Genomic DNA, 17,166 nt, shown 5'->3' with positions numbered 1-17,166 from the left:
GGAGATTTAGACAGGCCAAGTGAATGGGAAAGATCATGGCAGAGGGAAGATAATGTGGAAAAATGTGAAGTTATCCACTTTGATGTAAAAAAAACAGCAATACAGAGTGTTTCTCAAATGGTGAGAGATTGGTGAGTGTCCAAAGGGACCTGGGTGTCCTTGTTCATAAGTCACTGAAAGCTAACATGCAGGTGCAGCAAGCAATTAGGAAGGCAAATGGTATGTTGGCCTTCATTGCAAGAGGATTTGAGTACAGGAGTAAAGAGGTCTATAGCGCCTTGTTGAGACCGCAGCTGGAGTATTGCATACAGTTTTGGTTTCCTTACCAAAGGATGGATAGACTTGCCATAGAGGGCGTGCAATGGAGGTTCGCCAGACTGATCCATGGGATGGCGGGATTGTCCTATAAGGATAGATTGAGGAGACAGCCTATATTCTCTAGATTAGAAAAATGAGAGGTGATCTCATTGAAACTTACAAAATTCTTACAAAGCGTGACAGGATGGCTGTGGATAGAATGTTTCCTCTGGCCGGTGAGTCTAGAACAAGGGACACAGTCTCAGAATAAGGGGCAGGCTATTTAAAACTGAGATGAGGAGGAATTTCTTTCCTCAGAGGGTGGTGAATCTGTGGAATTCTCTACCCAGAGGACTGCGAAGCCCAATCACTGAGCATGTTCAAGTCAGAAATCGATAGATTTCTGAATCCTAACGACATCAAGGGAGATAGAGATAGTGGGCAAAAATGGCGTAAAGGCAAATGATCAGCCATGATCTATTTGAATGGCAGAGCAGTCTCGATGGCTGAATGGCCAAATTCTGCCCCTACGTCCCATGATCCTATGAATCCAGTTTTGCTAGGTCTGCTTGATGCCATACTCGGTCAAATGCTGCCTTGATGGCAAGGGCAAGGACAAGGGAAGCAGATGCATGGGAACACCACCACCTGAAAGCCATAAGCCATCCTGACGTGGAACTATATCACCGTTCCTTCACTGCTGCTAGGTCAAAATCCTGAAACACCCTTCCTAACAGCACTGTGGGTGTACCTACCCCAACATGGACAGCAGCGGTTCAAGAAGGCAGCTCACCACCACCTTCTCAAGGGCAATTGGGGATGGGCAATAAATGCTGGCCTTGCCAGCAATGCCCACATCCCATGAACGAATAAAAAGAAACTTCCAATCTGATGGGACCATTCCTGAATCTAAGGAATTTTGGAAAATCATAGGTAGTGCATCCACTATCTCTGCAGCTATCTCTTTTAGAACCCCAGAGTGTAGGCCATCAGATCCCAGGGATTTGTCGGATTTTAGATTCTTAAGTTTCTCTATACTTTTTCTCTTCTAATATTAATTTCCTCACTCTTTTTAGCTCCTAGGTTACCGTCTATTTTTGGTCTGAAACTTGTGACCTCTACTACGACACAAACACCATTTCCTCATTCCCCATAATAATTTCTCCTGTCTCTGCTTCCAAGGGACCAACGTTTACTTCAGCTACTCTCTTCCTTTTTATATACCTACAAAAGCTCTTACAATCTGTTTTTTTATATTACCGGCTAGTTTACTCTCATCCTATCTTTTCCTTTTTTATTAACTTTTTGGTGGCCTTTTGCTGGTTTCTAAAACACTCCCAATCCTCACACTTGCTACTCTTTTTTTACAACATTGTAAGCCTCTTCTTTTAATCTAATGCTATCCAATACTATTAATCGAAAACTACCAGTTCTGATGAAGGGTCACTGACCTGAAACATTAACTCTGCTTCGCTTTCCACAGTTGCTACCAGACCTACTGAGTATTCCTAGCATTTCTTGTTTTTGTTTCAGATTTCCAGCATCTGCAGTATTTTGCTTTTACATTACTATTCTTAATTTCCTGAGTGAATCACAGATGGGTCTTTCTGGTTGAGTTTTTGTTTTTCAAAGGAATGTATTTTTGTTGAACATTTTGAATAGTTTATTTAAAGGTTTCCCACTGTTCATTTACCGCCATACCTTTTAGTCTATTTACCCAACTTACCTTAGCCATTTCTCCCCTCATACCTGTTATGAAAGTGACTGTTCTGTTAAAAAAATATATATATATTTTAAAAAGGGATATTTAGAAAGCTAAATAAATGTTTAATCAAAGGGAACAGTGAGGGCTGATTCGCAACAGTGTTGCAGTTTGTCACCTGGTTCGGGCTAGGCTTTGAGCCGAAGCCATGACAACAGGGGCAGAAAACTGACAAAACAGTCTTTGATTGGACAAGTCGTAGCAGGCACAGAACATCTGGGTGGGCAAAAACTGCCCAGCAGTTCGACTGTTAGTTAGAGTGTGCGTGCATCAAGTCTGGAAGGCGATAAAAGTCAAGTGCTGCTAAAGTGCCAAAGAAGGACAGAAAAAGGAAAGAATTCCAGGGAAGAACAAAAGATTATAACCCATCACGTTTTCTTGCAATTCACTAAAAGACTCGGTGAATTTCAGTGTGTGATTTCATCTTGTTTCTGCTTTTCAAAAGGTTTGCTAAATTGCTTTTCAACGCCGCCTGAAAAAGAACTTTTTGAAAAAGACCTGTCCACGTGCTCAGAAGGTTGGACTGACTACCAGCTTGGAAAAACATATCTCATCTGCTGTTTACTTCAAGGAATGAGCGAGTGATCTATTTGTGGGGTTTTTTCTGTCACAGAGCTCTGATATAAAAAATCCTTTTTTTTTCACTTTTTCCGCTTAACCGATTTAGGTAAGGAACAGATATGTGTGTGTGAGTGCAACTGTGAAGGGACTAAGGTTAAAAAGGGATTTTAAAATTTGGTTAAAGATGAAAAGAGAACTTTTTAAAATTTAACGTGGGATATTTAAAAATTTGATCTATGTGCTATTGTTTTACTTCTTTACTAGTTAAGACTTGTCTATGATAAACTGTTAATTTTTTTATTCAGTAAAGAAACCTGGTTTAGTGTGTTCTATTCTGGGGGAAGGGGGGGCGGGAAATAATAGTATCCGATTGACTGTTTCAACAAATGGAAAATTTCAAGAATGTTATGATCTGTGGAGAAGTGGGACTGAATTAATAGTGCGCTCCTTCCGCCTTGGTCGTAACATACCTATGTAATCGGCTTTGCCCAAGATTCTTGTTTGTCATTGGAGTATGTCACTTTCAAACTTAACATGGAATTCAATGATATTATGATCACTATTTTCCAGTGGATCTTTTACTACGACATTACTAATTAACCCTGCTTCATTATGCAATACTAGATCTTTATCCCTAGTCAGTTCCACAATGCATTGCTCCAAGAAACTGTCCCAAAAACATTCTACAAGCTCATCTTCTAGACTACTCTTGCCAATTTCATTGTCCCAATCCTTATGAAGATTAAAGTCCCCCACAATTATTGCATTGCTTTTGTTACGAGTTCCAATAATTTCTTTTTTAATGCTCTGTCCAATGGTATAACTACTATTAAGGGGCCTATAAACTACTCCTACCAGTGTTTTCTGATTCTTTCTATTCCTAATTTCCACCCATACAGATTCTATTTCATGATCTTCTGAGGCCAGATCTTTTCTCACTAATGTCCTGATGCCATCCTTTATTATCAAGGCTGCCCCTCCTCCTTTGCCATTCTGTCTGTCTTTCTGAAATATTGTGTACCCTGGAGTATTTACTTCCCAACCTTGATCATCGTGTAACCATGTCTCTGTAATGGCGATTAAAACTATTTGTTGGAGATAGGAAGATAGGAACAGGAGTAGGCCATTCAGCCCCTCGAGCCTGTCCCGCCATTCAATGAGATCATGGCTGATCCGCGGCCTAACTCCATATACCTGCCTTTGGCCCATATCCCTTAATATCTTTGCTTAACAAAAATCTATCTCAGATTTAAAATTAACAACTGTTCTAGCTTCAACTGCTGTTTGTGGGAGAGAGTTCCAAACCTCTACCACCCTTTGCGTGAAGAGGTGCTTCCTAACATCTCTCCTGAATGGTCTAGTCCTAATCTTTAGACTATGCCCCCTAGGCTTAGAATCGCCAACCAGTGGAAATAGTTTATTTTTATCTAACTTGTCTTTTCCTGTTAATATCTTGAAGACTTCGATCAGATCACCCCTTAACCTTCTAAATTCTTGTGAAAACAGGCCTAATTTGTGTAATCTCTCCTTGTAACTTAGCCCCTGTAGTCCAGGTATCATTCTTGTAAACCTACGTTGCACTCCCTCCAAGGCCAATATATCCTTCCTAAGGTATGGTGCCCAGAACTGCTCACAGTACTCCAAGTGGGGTCTAACCAGGGTTTTGTACAGTTGCAGCATAACCTCTGTGTCTTTATATTCCAATCCTCTGGATACAAAGGCTAGCATTCCATTAGCCTTTTTGATTACTTTCTGCACTTGCTCGTGGCATTTTAAAGATCTATGCATCTGAACCCTCAAGTCTCTTTGGACATCCACTGTACTTAACCTCTTCCCATTTAGAAGGTACCCTGCTCTATCCTTTTTTGGTCCAAAATGGATAATCTCACACTTGCCCACATTGAAATCCATCTGCCACAGTTTTGCCCATTCACCTAGTCTGTCAATATCTCCTTGCAATTTTATGCAATCATCTAGACTGTCTACAATGCTGCCTAACTTTGTATCATCAGCAAATTTGGATATATGACTTATTATGCCATCATCCAAGTCGTTGATGAATAATGTGAATAACTGAGGCCCCAACACAGATATCTGCAGAACACCAGTAGTCACATCCTGCCAATCGGAGTACTTACCCATTATCCCCACTTTCTGTCGCCTACCACTCAACCAACTTCCTAACCATGTCAATAATTTGCCCTCAACTCCATGGGCTTCTACTTTAGTTAACAATCTCTTATGTGGGACTTTATCAAATGCTCTGGAAGTCCATATAAATAACATCCTTAGACACTCCCCTGTCCACTACCTTAGTCACATCTTCAAAAAACTCAATGAGATTTGTCAGGCATGACCTTCCTCACATGAATCCATGCTGCTGTCCCTGATTAACTGAATTTTTTTCTGGGTGTTCAGTCACCCTATCCTTGATTATAGACTCCAGCAACTTGCCCACCACAGATGTCAGGCTAACTGGTCTGTAATTTCTTTGGTTTCCCCTTTCACCCTTCGAAAAAAGTGGAGTGACATGTGCAACTTTCCAATCCAGAGGGACCATTCCTGAATCGAGGGAGCTCTGAAAGACTATAGTTAGGGCATCTACAATGTGTTCGCCTACTTCCTTTAACACCCTTGGATGGAAACCGTCAGGTCCTGGGGATTTCTCAGTCTTTAGTTCCATTAATTTCCTTGTTACTGATGATTTACTTATGTTAATTGTATTAAGTCCCTGTCCCCTATCGGCTATTAATTTTTTCGGGACTTCCGGCAAGTTATCCTCCTTTTCAGCTGTAAATACTGAGGCAATGTTCCACATGTCTGCCATTTCTCCATTATCAATGACACTATCTCCAGTTTCAGCTTTTATTGGGCCTACATTGCTCTTGACCACCCGCTTTCCCTTTATGTAACTATAACATTTCTTCTTATTGATTTTGATGTCCCTTGCAAGTTTCCTTTCATAATCTCTTTTAGTAGCTCTGATAAACTGCTTTGTGACCCTTTGCTGGTCTTTGTATCAATCCCATTCGGCTGGATCTTTGCTGCGTTTTGCATTTTTGTAAGACCTTTCTTTTAGTTTTATGCTATCCCTAATCTCTTTAGTTGTCCATAGCTGTTTTTTCTGTGAAGTGGAGCTTTTTCCTCTCAGGGATATATACTCGCTCTGTATTTCATTAAATATTCTCCACTGTTCTTCAGTCGCTTGACCCATTAACAGATCTACCCAGTTTACCATGGACAGTCTCTGTCTCATCCCGTTAAAGTCAGCCTTACCCAAGTCTAAAATTCTAGTAGCTGATTCGTGCTTTTCACTTTCAAACACTACCTTGAATTTGATCATGTTGTGATCACTATTTGATAAATGTTCATGCACAGTTAAATCTGGCTCATTACTCATAACTAAATCTGCCTTTGTTACATCTAGGACATATTTCTGTAGGAAACTATCCCGGACACATTCCAGAAATTCACTACCTTTCTGACAGGTGCTAGTCTGCCTCTCCCAATCTATGTGTAAGTTAAAATCCCCCATTAATACTACACTGCCTTTGTTACACACTTGCCTTATTTGTGCATTTATACAATCTAACACCTCAGAACTGCTACCAGGGGGTCTATACACAACACCTATTACAGTTTTAGATTCCTTTCTGTTCCTCAATTCCACCCATAAGGTCTCCACTGGATGCTTTCCCCTCATTATATCGTCCCTCACCAATGAGGTGATATTATTTCTAATCAGTAAGTCTACTCCAACCCCTCTGCCATTTTCCCTCAACCTCCTGTAAACTTTATAACCAGGTATATTTAGTTCCCAGTCCCGACCATCCTGCAGCCACGTCTCCCCAATGGCCACCACATCATAATCTTCCATTTGAATTTGTGCCTGTAGCTCATCTAGTTTATTCCTTACACTCCATGCATTTGTATATAGAACTCTTATTTGTGCTATACCCCCTAACCTGTCCCTCAGCACTGATGCTTTATTTGCCTGTTTATTATTTCTCTCTTCTGGTTTAACCAGTATACTTCTTGCAGTTTGGTAACAATGAGCCTACCCACTAACCTGCACTCCTACTTTCTCCTTTGACTTCCTGGTTTTCCATGCAACTGAACCCTCCCCCCACCCCAACTATTTAGTTTATTTGTGCCACTAGTTCATCAATATTATTATTATTATTGTAAAGGTGAAGGGTAGGACCAACAAGGCCAGGGAACCTTCCGGGAGCGGAGAGGAGGGCAGTCGAACCTCTTCCAGCGCGCCGGAGTTTTGAAAAAAAAGGTAAACAGTGACATCAGAGGAGAGCTGCAAGGTGATTGGTTGCTGAGTAGCAGCTGTTAGAATATCTTAAAAAATAAGGGGTAAGTTTTTTTGTTGGAAAAAAAAATCTCTGGTGATAAGATGAGTACGACGAAAGTGTTTTTTTTTTAAGGACTTTAGATTGAAATGGGTAGAACAAGGCCCCTAGTATAATTAGTATTTTTTAATTAAGGGAGTAACGAATTAACCTAAGGGGAAGTCAGGACAGGAGAGCTCAGCCCCATGATATGCTCTTCCTGTGCTATGTGGGAAATCAGGGACACTGATTTGTCCCTGCGGGTGGATTCACTGTGGAGCATCCATGATGCTGAGGAAGTCGTGGATAGCACATTTAATGAGGTGGTCACACCGCAGGTAATGGCTGCACAGGCAGAAAAGAGATGGGTGACCACCAGACGGAGTAGTAGGCGCAGGCAGGTAGTACAGGAGTCCCCTGTGGCCATCCCCCTCTCAAACAGATATACCGCTTTGGATACTGTTGGGGGGGATGACCTCCCAGGGGAAAGCAGCAACTGCCAAGTTTGTGGCACTACAGAGGGCTCTGCTGCACAGGAAAAGGGTTGAAAGAGCAATAGTTGATAGGGGATTCTTTTGTAAGGGGTGCAGATAGGCGTTTCTGTGGCCACAAACGAGACTCCAGGATGGTATGTTGCCTCCCTAGTGCTAGGGTCAAGGATATCTCGGAGCAGCTGCAGGACATTCTGAAAAGGGAGGATGAGCGGCCAGAGGTCGTGGTCCATATTGGTACTAACAACGTAGGCAGGAAGAGAGAGATGAGGTCCTGCAAAGTGAATATAGGGAGTTAGGCAGAAGGTTAAAAAGCAGGACCTCTAGGGTTGTAATCTCAGGATTACTCCCTGTGCCACGTGCTAGTGAGGGTACGAATAGGAGGATTAGGCAAATGAATGCGTGGCTGAAGAGTTGGTGTAGGCGGGAGGGCTTCAGCTACTTGGATCCTTGGGATCTGTTCTGATGCAGAGGTGACCTGCACAAGAAGGACGGGTTGCATCTGAACTGGAAGGGGACCAATATCCTTATGGGGAGGTTTACTAGCACTACTCAGGAGGGTTTAAACTAGTCTTGCAGGGGGGTGGGACCCAAAGTAGAGATAGTTGAGGCAAATGTAGAGGTTAAAGCAAGCAAGTCCAGTAGGCAGGCCAGGCAGGGGCAGGACAGAGAGTGTGGAAGGTGTGGTAGGCTAAACTGCATTTACTTTAATGCAAGAAGGTAAGGCAGATGAACTCAGAGCATGGATCGGTACATGGGATTGTGATATTATAGCTATTACGGAAACGTGGTTGAGGGATGGGCAGGACTGGCAGCTCAATGTTTCAGGGTACCGATCCTTCTGGCGTGACAGAGATGTAAGTAAGAGAGGAGGGGGAGTTGCACTATTGATTAGGGAGGACATCACGGCAGTACTTAGAGAGGATATCCTGGGGGGAATGTCCGGTGAGGCCATATGGGTAGAACTTAGAAATAAGAAAGGGGTGATCACTTTGATGGGATTATACTCTAGGCCCCTCAATAGTCAGAGGGAAGTGGAGGAGCATATATGTAGGGAAATCACAGATAGGTGTTGGAATTATAGGGTTGTAATAGTAGGTGATTTTAACTTCCCTAATATTGACTGGGATTGCCTTAGTGCTAAGGGATCAGATGGGGAAGAATTTGTTAAGTGTGTCCAGGATAGTTTTCTGAAGCAGTATGTGGATGGCCCTACTAGAGAAGGGGCTACATTCGACCTCCTCTTAGGAAATGAGGATGGGCAGGTGGTTGATGTGTCAGTGGGGGAGCATTTTGGGACCAGTGACCATAACTCTATTAGCTTCAAGATAGTTATGGAAAAGGATAGGACTGGTCCTCAGGTTGAAGTCCTAAATTGGGGGAAGGCTAATTTCGATGGCATCAGACAGGAACTCTCAAAAGTTGAACGGGAGAGGCTGTTTACAGGTAATGGGACGTCTGGCAAGTGGGAGGCTTTTAAAAGTGAGATAGGAAGAGTTCAGGGCCGGCATGTTCCTGTTAGATGGAAGGGCAAGGCTGGCAAGTTTAGGGAGCCTTGGTTGACAAAGGATATTGAGGGTCTGGGCAGGACAAAGAAGGAGGCATATGTCAGGTATAGGCAGCTGGGATCGAGTGAGTTCCTCGTGGAGTATAGGGGATGTAGGAGTACACTTAAGAAGGAAATTAAGAGGGCGAAGAGGGGCCATGAGATTTCCCTGGCAGATAAGATAAAGGAGAATCCTAAAAGATTCTATAAGTATATTAAGAGTAAAAGGGTAGCTAGGGAGAGAGTAGGTCCCGTTAAGGATCAGTGTGGCAATCTATGTGTGGAGCCACGGGAAATGGGCGAGGTCGTAAATGAATATTTCTCGTCCGTCTTTACCGTGGAGAAGGTCATGGAAGCTAGTGAGTTCAAGGGAGGGAACACCAATATCCTGGAGCATATCAACATTACAAAGGAGGAGGTGTTGGAGGTTTTGAAGTGCATTAAGGTGGATAAATCCCTAGGGCCTGACCAGGTGTATCCTAGGATGCTATGGGAAGCAAGGGAGGAGATTGCTGGGTTCCTGGCAGAGAGTTTTGTATCATTAGCCACGGGTGAGGTACCGGAGACTGGAGGATAGCTAATGTTGTGCCTTTATTTAAGAAGGGCAGCAGGGATAAGCCAGGGAACTACAGGCCGGTGAGCCTTACATCAATGGTGGGAAAGTTATTGGAAGGGATTCTGAGAGACAGGATTTATATGCATTTGGAAAGGCATGGTCTGATTAGGGATAGTCAGGATGACTTTGTGCGTGGGAAATCATGTCTCACGAATTTGATTGAGTTTTTCGAGGATGTGACCGAGAGGATTGACGAGGGCAGGGCGATGGACGTTGTCTACATGGACTTTAGCAAAGCCTTTGACAAGGTCCCGCATGGTAGGCTGGTCCAGAAGGTTCGAACACATGGGATCCAAGGTGAGCTAGAAAATTGGATACAAAATTGGCTTGGTGATAGGAGGCAGAGGGTGGTAGTGGAGGGCTGTTTTTCAGATTGGAGGCTGGTGACCAGTGGTGTGCCGCAGGGATGGGTGCTGGGCCCTCTTGTTTTTTGTCATATATATTAATGACTTGGATGTGAATGTAAGGGGCATGATTAGTAAGTTTGCAGATGACACCAAAATTGGTGATATAGTGGACAGTGAAGAAGGTTGTCTAAGGTTACAACAGGATATAGATCAACTGGGAAAGTGGGCAAGGGAGTGGTAAATGGAATTTAACGCAGACAAGTGTGAAGTGATGCATTTTGGGAAGTTAAACCAGGGCAGGACATATACAGTGAATGGCAGGGCCCTGGGGAGTGTTGTTGAGCAGAGAGACCTTGGGGTGCAAGTACATACTTCCCTGAAAGTGGCAACACAGGTAGACAGGGTGGTGAAGAAGGTGTATGGCATGCTTGCCTTCATTGGGCGAGGCATTGAGTACAAGAGTTGGGACGTCATGTTACAGTTGTACATGACATTGGTTAGGCTGCATTTGGAGTACTGTGTGCAATTCTGGTCATTGCACTACAGGAAAGATGTGATTAAGCTTGAGAGGGTGCAGAAAAGATTCACAAGGATGTTGCCTGGTTTGGAGGGCTTGAGTTATAAAGAGAGATTGGATAGGCTGGGTCTGTTTTCCTTGGAGCGAAGGAGGCTGAGAGGGGACATGATAGAGGTATATAAAATTGAGAGGCATAGATAGGGTAGGTAGCCAGAGTCTCTGTTTCCCATGGTCGGGGTGACTAACACTAGAGGGCATAGATTTAAGGTGAGAGGGAGGAGGTTTAAAGGGGATCAAAGGGGTAAATTTTTCACACAAAGAATAGTGGGTATCTGGAATGAGCTGCCTGAGGAGGTGGTGGAGGCAGGAACAGTAGCGACATTTAAGAGGCACCTGGACAGGTACTTGAATGAGCAAAGCATAGAGGGATATGGAATTAATGCAGGCAGGTGGGATTAGTATCTTCTTCTTTGGCCTCCTTATCTCGAGAGACAATGGGTAAGCGCCTGGAGGTGGTCAGTGGTGTGTGGAGCAAATAGATAGGCATTATGGTCGGCATGGACGCGGTGGGCCGAAGGGCCTGTTTCTATGCTGTACGGCTCTATGACTCCATAACCTTGGCTGTCAAGGGATATAGAGGATTGGAAAAAGGGAAAAAAAGGAGGCTTATGGCAGATTCGGAGTGCTGAAAACAGCGGAGGCATTAAAGGAGTATAAAAAGTGTAGGGGGGTACTTAAAAAAGTAATTAGGAGAGCGAAGAGGGGACATGAAAAAACACTGGCGGGCAAGATAAAGGAAAATCCCAAGGCATTTTATAAGTATATTAAGGGCAAGAGGATGTCCAGGGAAAGAGTAGGACCCATTAGGGACCAGAGTGGCAATCTGTGTGTGGAGCTGGAGGACACAGGTGAGGTTTTAAATGATTACTTTTCATCTGTGTTCACTATGGAGAAGGACGGTATAGGTGTAGAGATCAGGGAGGGGAATTGTGATATTCTTAAACAAATTAGCATTGAAAGGGAGGAAGTATTAGCTGTTTTAGCAGGCTTAAAAGTGGATAAATCCCCAGGCCCAGATGAGATGTATCCCAGGCTGTTATGTGAGGCAAGGGAGGAGATAGCAGGGGCTCTGACACAAATGTTTAAATCCTCTCTGGCCACAGGAGAGGTACCAGAGGATTGAAGGACAGCGAATGTGGTACCATTATTCAAGAAGGGTAGCAGGGATAAACCAAGCAATTACAGGCCAGTGAGTCTAACATCAGTGGCAGGGAAACTATTGGAAAAACTTCTTAGAGACAGGATTAATCTCCACTTGGAGAGGCAGGGATTAATCGAGGATAGTCAGCATGGCTTTGTCAGGGGGAGATGGTGTCTAACTAACTTGATTGCACTTTTTGAGGAGGTGACTAGGTGTGTAGATGAGGGTAAGGCAGTTGATGTAGTCTGCATGGATTTCAGTAAAGCTTTTGATGGAAGATTGTTTAAGGAGGTAAGAGCCCATGGGATCCAGGGCAATTTGGCAAATTGGATCCAAAATTGGCTTAGTGGCAGGAGGCAGAGTGTGATGGTCGAGGGTTGTTTTAGCGAGTGGAAGCCTGTGACCAGTGGTGTACCACAGGGATCGGTGCTGGGACCCTTGCTGTTTGTAGTATGCATTAATGATTTAGATGTGAATATAGGAGGTATGATCAGTAAGTTTGCAGATGATATGAAAATTGGTGGTGTTGTAAATGGTGAGGAAGAAAGCCTTAGATTGCAGGACGATATAGATGGGCTGGTAAGATGGGCAGAGCAGTGGCAAATGGAATTTAATCCTGAGAAGCGTGAGGTGGTGCATTCTGGGAAGACTAACAAGGCAAGGGAATATACAATGGATGGTAGGACCCTAGGAAGTACAGAGGGTCAGAGGGACCTTGGTGTACTTGTCCATAGATCACTGAAGGCAGCAGCACAGGTAGATAAGGTGGTTACGAAGCCATATGGGATACTTGCCTTTATTAGCGGAGGCATAGAATATAAGAGCAGGGAAGTTGTGACAGAGCTGTTTAAAACGCAAGTTAGACCACAGCTAGACTATTGTGTACAGTTCTGGTCACGACACTATAGGAAGGATGTGATTGCAGATGCGTCGTGTATTCAGATAAATACCTTTAATTTCATTTTTTTTACTTCTATTCCCTGCAATGACCTTATTTGATGTACAATTTTTGTTACTCTCTCTGTCCCTTCCTGCTTATCTTTACCTGCAATGCTATATACTGTTCCGATGCCTTGACCTTTCTCTTTAGATTTCTAAATCTCCCTTCACCCGAACCCTCCCTCCACTCTGTTATTTCATAACCTCTAGTCTTATCTGCTGGCACACTCTTAAGTTTGTACACTCTGTTCCTTCCTGCCACACTCTGATTACATTACCCTTATTGCTATCTTGCTCTCTTGTCTTCTCATCTCTCTTGAAATTGACACACCTTCCTTCAATCCCGCACCTTCCTCCATTTAGTTTAAAGCCCTCTCTACTGACCTAGATATACAACTTGCCAGAACACTGGTCCCAGCATGGTTCAAGTCAACACCGACCCAAAGGTACAGCTCCCACTTTCCCCAGTACTGGTGCCAGTGCCCCATGAATGAAAACCCAATCTTTGAGCCAAGCATTTAGAACAAAGAACAAAGAACAAAGAAAATTACAGCACAGGAACAGGCCCTTCGGCCCTCCAAGCCTACGCCGATCCAAATCCTCTATCTAAACCTGTCGCCTACTTTCTAAGGGTCTGTATCTCTTTACTTCCTGCCCATTCATGTATCTGTCGAGATACATCTTAAAAGACGCTATCGTGCCCGCGTCTACCACCTTCGCTGGCAAAGCGTTCCATGCACCCACCACCCTCTGCGTAAAGAAATGTCCACGCATATCCCCCCTAAACTTTTCCCCTTTCACTTTGACCTCGTGTCCCCTTGTAATTGAATCCCCAACTCTGGGAAAAAGCTTCTTGCTATCCACTCTGTCTATACCTCTCATGATTTTGTACACCTCAATCAGGTCCCCCCTCAACCTCCGTCTTTCTAATGAAAATAATCCTAATCTACTCAACCTCTCTTCATAGCTAGCGCCCTCCATACCAGGCAACATCCTGGTGAATCTCCTCTGCACCCTCTCCAAAGCATCCACATCCTTTTGGTAATGTGGCGACCAGAACTGCACGCAGTATTCCAAATGTGGCCGAACCAAAGTCCTATACAACTGTAACATGACCTGCCAACTCTTGTACTCAATACCCCGTCCGATGAAGGAAAGCATGCCGTATGCCTTCTTGACCACTCTATTGACCTGCGTTGCCACCTTCAGGGAACAATGGACCTGAACACCCAAATCTCTCTGTACATCAATTTTCCCCAGGACTTTTCCATTTACTGTGTAGTTCACTCTTGAATTGGATCTTCCAAAATGCATCACCTCGCATTTGCCCTGATTGAACTCCATCTGCCATTTTTCTGCCCAACTCTCCAGTCTATCTATATTCTGCTGTATTCTCTGACAGTCCCCTTCAGTATCTGCTACTCCACCAATCTTAGTGTCGTCTGCAAACTTGCTAATCAGACCACCTATACTTTCCTCCAAATCACTTATGTATATCACAAACAACAGTGGTCCCAGCACGGATCCCTATGGAACACCACTGGTCACACGTCTCCATTTTGAGAAACTCCCTTCTACTGCTACTCTCTGTCTCCTGTTGCCCAGCCAGTTCTTTATCCATCTAGCTAGTACACCTTGGACCCCATGCGCCTTCACTTTCTCCATCAGCCTACCATGGGGAACCTTATCAAACGCCTTACTGAAGTCTATGTATATGACATCTACAGCCCTTCCCTCATCAATCAACTTTGTCACTTCCTCAAAGAATTCTATTAAGTTAGTAAGACATGACCTTCCCTGCACAAAACCATGTTGCCTATCACTGATAAGCCCATTTTCTTCCAAATGGGAATAGATCCTATCCCTCAGTATCTTCTCCAGAAGCTTCCCTACCACTGACGTCAGGCTCACTGGTCTATAATTACCTGGATTATCCCTGCTACCCTTCTTAAACAAGGGGACAACATTAGCAATTCTCCAGTCCTCCGGGACCTCACCCGTGTTTAAGGATGTTGCAAAGATATCTGTTAAGGCCCCAACTATTTCCTCTCTCGCTTCCCACAGTAACCTGGGATAGATTCCATCCGGACCTGGGGACTTGTCCACCTTAATGCCTTTTAGAATACCCAACACTTTCTCCCTCCTTATGCCGACTTGACCAAGAGTAATCAAACATCTGTCCCTAACCTCAACATCCGTCATGTCCCTCTCCTCGGTGAATACCGATGCAAAGTCCTCGTATTTAACTCTCTCATTTTATTTACGATGCGCCAATTTGCACGTGGCTATGTAATGATCCAGAGATTGAAATGCTGGTTCGGCCACAGCTGGAGTATTGCGTACAGTTCTGGTCACCCCATTACAGAATGGACATAATTGCTCTGGAGACAGTACGGAGGAGATTTACAAGAATGTTGCCAAGGCTTGAAAGTTACAGCTATGAGGAAAGATTGGATAGGCTAGGGTTGTTTTCCTTAGAACAGAGGAGGCTGGGGAGTGACTTAATTGAGATGTACAAAATTACGAGGAACCTAGATAGAGTAGACAGGAAGGACCTGTTTCCCCGCGTGGAGAGGTCAATTACTTGGGGGCACAGATTTAAGGTGATTGTTAGAAGGATTAGAGGTGACTTAAGGAAAAACCTTTTCACCCAGACAGTCTGGAATTCACTGCCAGGAATGGTGGTGGAGGCAGAAACCCTCAATTCTTTTAAACGGTACCTGGACATGCACCTGAAGTGCTGTAACCAGCAAGGCTACGGACCAGGTGCTAGAAGGTGGGATTAGATTGGGCGGCTAGTTTTTTCGGCCGGCATGGACACGACAGGCTGAATGGCCTCCTTCTGTGCTGTAATGTTTCTATGGTTCTATGATTACCTTTGAGGTTCTGCTTTATAATTTATCCCCCAGATGCTCATACTGCCTATGCAGAACCTCTTTCCTAGTCCTATCCATGTCATTGATACCCATGTGGACCACGACAACTGATCCTGCCCCTCCCATTGCAAGTTCCTCTCCAGCCCTGAGCTGATGTCCCAAACCCTGGCACCGGGCAGGCAAAAGAGTCTTCTGGACCCTTGCTCTCGGCTGCAGAGAACTGAGTCTATCCCCCTGACTGTAGTGTCCCCTATTACCACTGCATTCCTATGTGCTCCCCCAGCTTGAGTAGCTTCCTGTATCACAGTGCCATGGTCAGTTTGCTCAACCACCCTGCAGCCCTCGCTCTCATCCATGCAAGCTGAAAGAACCTCAGACCTGTTGGATAATTGCAAGGGCTGAGATTCCTCCACTTCTGCCTTCTTGATCCCCTTACCTGCCTCACTCGCAGTCACCATTCCACCTCCCCCCTCCCCCACTTCCTGACCAAATCAGAAGACCCTACTCTATGGGGTGTGACTGCCTTCTGGAACAAAGTGTCTAGGTAACTTTTCCCCTCCCTGATGCTTTGCAGTGTCTGTAGCTCAGCCTCCAGCTCATCGACTCTGAGCCGAAGCTCCTCGAGCACTTACTGCAGATGTTATTGCTGTGGATCACACTGGCGTCCATGAGTGCCCACGTACTGCAGCTGCAACACGTTTTTTTAAAATTAATGCCTCTCCTCACCAGCACTTACTGTACTAATTTAAGCCTTGGTAATACAATACACATTACCACTTAAAAATGAAACAGAACAGTAGACTCACCCGTTTCTTACTTCCCTTCTGCTTGCATATCTTAATTATGATAGCTTGTTGTTTTAATTTTACATTTTTCTAATTTCCAGCTATTAATACACCCTTACAGCAGTGTACTAACCTAGTTATGTACAGACACTCTCTTACAGAAGTTACTCACCAATCAATCACCTTACAGCTTTCCTGTGATGTCAGTGTTTGATTTGTTTTTTAACTCAAGTCAGTGCACGCCGACTCCTGAAGCTGTTAGGTGCTCCCACGCAGGTCCGGTTCCTCTCTGCTCCCTGAAGGAAGGTGCAGGCCCTGAGCTTCGCTCTGTATTTATTCTGGAGTTGAGGCTCATTTTAATGGAGCCAAATGGTTCAGCAACAATGGGCAAAGTGTTCTCAAATTTACAATGTTCCTGGCTGCTGAAACTTGCAGCAGGAAGTCTGTAAATTACATCTTTCACTGATGGTGTTAGCATTTCAGGCATTAAGTGTGGCTGTTCATGAATATTATATGCTATCATTGTGTTTGTGTATTTTGATTTGACACTGGCTGCATGCCTATGAAAGTTGTGTCAGTCCATGTGATTCGCCCACTTTAGTCCCATGTGTGTTTTGGCATCAATATGGAGTGTTGCTTTATAATCCCAGTTAAAGATTTCTGATTGAGAGGATTCAAATGAGTTATTATGCTGGAGGATGACCGTGATCAGTATAATCTTTGGAGTTTTTGCTTCTGTATAATATTACATCTTAATATATCCGAGATGTCCTTTCATTGAAGTCACTGCAATGGAACATCAGGCGGGCCATATAACGTGAGGCCGATTCAATACAGTCCACTTTGTTCTACCACCCAGGACTCAATTTTCACAGCTCCAGATTTCAA

The 17,166-nt window shown here is 44.0% G+C and overlaps 1 protein-coding gene across 1 annotated transcript in view; it reads left to right on the top strand.

The window, feature by feature from the left end:
- LOC137346147 (toll-like receptor 13) overlaps nucleotides 1-2,881 on the top strand; it is a 30,535-nt gene extending 27,654 nt beyond the window's left edge. Inside the window, exon 3 of the transcript XR_010968656.1 lies at nucleotides 2,505-2,881. The gene's annotated coding sequence lies outside the window, so the exon portion shown is untranslated. The remainder of the gene's footprint in view (nucleotides 1-2,504) is intronic.
- Nucleotides 2,882-17,166: the final 14,285 nt, after the last annotated feature.

The sequence above is a fragment of the Heterodontus francisci genome, chromosome 29 (genome assembly GCF_036365525.1).
Source record: "Heterodontus francisci isolate sHetFra1 chromosome 29, sHetFra1.hap1, whole genome shotgun sequence".
NCBI classification, from domain to species: Eukaryota; Metazoa; Chordata; class Chondrichthyes; order Heterodontiformes; family Heterodontidae; genus Heterodontus; species Heterodontus francisci.
The sequence above is the reverse complement of the archived record's forward strand: the minus strand, read 5'-3'. Positions and strand labels throughout refer to the sequence as shown.